General features: G+C 38.9%; 1 protein-coding gene across 2 annotated transcripts in view; it reads right to left on the bottom strand.

Moving 5' to 3' along the window:
• LOC119585603 (ras-related and estrogen-regulated growth inhibitor-like protein) overlaps nt 1–2,348 on the bottom strand; it is a gene marked incomplete at its 3' end in the record, with an annotated part of 44,808 nt that overhangs the window by 12,203 nt on the left and 30,257 nt on the right.

The raw sequence follows: 2,348 nt of genomic DNA, 5'->3' as shown, positions 1-2,348 counted from the left end.
TCAACATTTTATGGTCTAACATTATCAAACTGACTTAGAAAGCATTTCCTATACCTTTTAACACAACTCTGTACGTTAATAAGCCCGTTATATTTGCCGATACAGTCCGAATGCTTCTACCATTGTCTTACAGGCCATTAATCTAGTCTAGAGGCTGCCTAAAAAGCTATACATGTAAATATGTAAAAATCCCACAAGAAGAACTTAGACTACTGATGAAGACCACAAATTTTGAGCTTCAGCATTTTTTCTCATTAATACCTTTCTTGGTGATAGTTCATAATGAGACCAAAAAGAGTGATTATTTACATGGCACGTTCTTTCTGAGTGGACCCAAGTGCAAATCATACATTTCCTGAGATTCATGGGAAGGATTATATCCTGTTCTAGGCCGCATGCTTGCCACTTCACAAAAGGAACCACTGTAATGGTCTGTAGTTTGTAATTTTTACCTTGACCAGGATTTCCTTTGCCGTCTTGCTGGAGATCCTCCGGTCCTTCAGATACACATTGGTTGAAAGAGGTAAAAGGGAACAAGTTATTTTGTCTCCGAGAGGCTATACCTTTTTTCATTTTTTTTGTGACAGTAATAATACACCTATTGTAAAGAGCTTCCTCCTCGATGTGCCCAGGATGTTAGAGAACTAAATTAACAGAGTATTCTTTGAAGTTTCGTTACGTAAAAGACCTTTTCACACAACAAGAATGATATTTATTAGTTGAAACTTGTTTACGATGGTCTATCATATTTGTAAGGTGGTTAAGGCAAAAACTAATATCTTGAAAATATGTCAGGACATAGATTCATGAACAACGATCTTTGCATTTAGCTGCAGGCAATAGGCAAATATGTTAAACCTCCGTATCCCTCATATTTCTTTACATTATTCATAGTTCTAGTCGATATAAGACATAACCGGAATTTAAAAATGCTGCAGAACAGTTGTAAGCATTCAAGGACAGGTCTCTAGAGATATATGCGTATTGGGTTTTATGTATTTACGTCTCGAGATTATGCTGGACGTGTGCGCATCAGCCAGGCGCGTATAGGTCGTTCCACTCTACACTCATCATCACGTGGAGTATTCTCCACTCCCCTTTCATATGGGTTAAAGCTGACAGTGAAAAGGGAGCGACCTTGTCAGAGGAAGCAAACAACTTTAAGTAGTCTGAGCTAACCCTCCACTAACTCCACTAACCCTGCGGCAATCAGATTTCGGGAAAACAACTTAATCAGGAAATAAAAGAGATCATAACATGGTACGTACATCGAGTAAGTAAAAAAAAAACTAAGGGAATTAATGATTGATTAGTAAATAAATTTGAATATCAGTATATGATAAAAGGGGAGTAAAAAATATAGAGATACTAAATTCAATAATCAAACAGTTAAATAGATGAATATAAGAGTGAATAAATAAACACATTATGTAGGTAACATCGAATAAAAAAGAAGATGGCTGATAGATAAACTAATAGATGAAAAGTTAAACGGTTGATAAAATAACTAGAAAAGAAAAAAAATCAATAAGTGAATAAATATAAAAATCAGCGAACAAAGAACAGTGAGTAAACAAACCAACTAAAATCAGATAACGAATAAACAAGGATCGGAATCCCCGCCGGGTAGCCTTAGCCTCCGAAGGCCACGGCGAGTGCGACTATTCTTGAGCGAGTGGTAGGTCACAGGAGTCGCGCGAATCCGAATAGCGTGTTCCTCTAAGTCTCTGCTTTCCGCTAATCTCGAGGGAACTACTATTGTTGCAACGTCGATTGAGAAACTGTTGATTCACACTGATACATTACACAATATACCCGATTTTGGGCTGTTACTGGAGGACACGACATGGGGGAAATGGTTCTAAAACAGTGAATGACATCTGGAATGGAAAGGAAAAATATTAAGGGAAAAAATTACAACAATGTGCATGGCAACGATGATGACAGTGCATTTTTTACTTGGCAACTAATTATTTCCTTTTTAGAGTTCCCTTTAGAGTTTTAATCAGGCAAGAGCTAAGAACCCGGCCGGAGGAACACATATAAAGGAACCAACAGCCTCGTGCCAGGTGTGACGTCAAGAAGGAAGGCTAGAGGGAGGGGGAAGGAGAATGGAGGGGACAGGAAAGGAGGGGAAGGGGAAAGAGGAAGGGGGAGAAGAGGAGAAGAAGGGAAGACGGAGAAGATGAGATCACACAAATCAAGAGCAGCCAACACTTGCGCGACCCTGACTGCTGATTCACAATCAAGAATGCCATCGAGAGACACTAATCCCTCAGGGTGTAAACACTGTCATCTGGCAGACACTCACTTCGTTCAGTTTATATTTGGTTGTTATTTAACATCCT

Source organism: Penaeus monodon, chromosome 20 (assembly GCF_015228065.2).
Source record: "Penaeus monodon isolate SGIC_2016 chromosome 20, NSTDA_Pmon_1, whole genome shotgun sequence".
NCBI lineage: Eukaryota > Metazoa > Arthropoda > Malacostraca > Decapoda > Penaeidae > Penaeus > Penaeus monodon.
The sequence above is the reverse complement of the archived record's forward strand: the minus strand, read 5'-3'. Positions and strand labels throughout refer to the sequence as shown.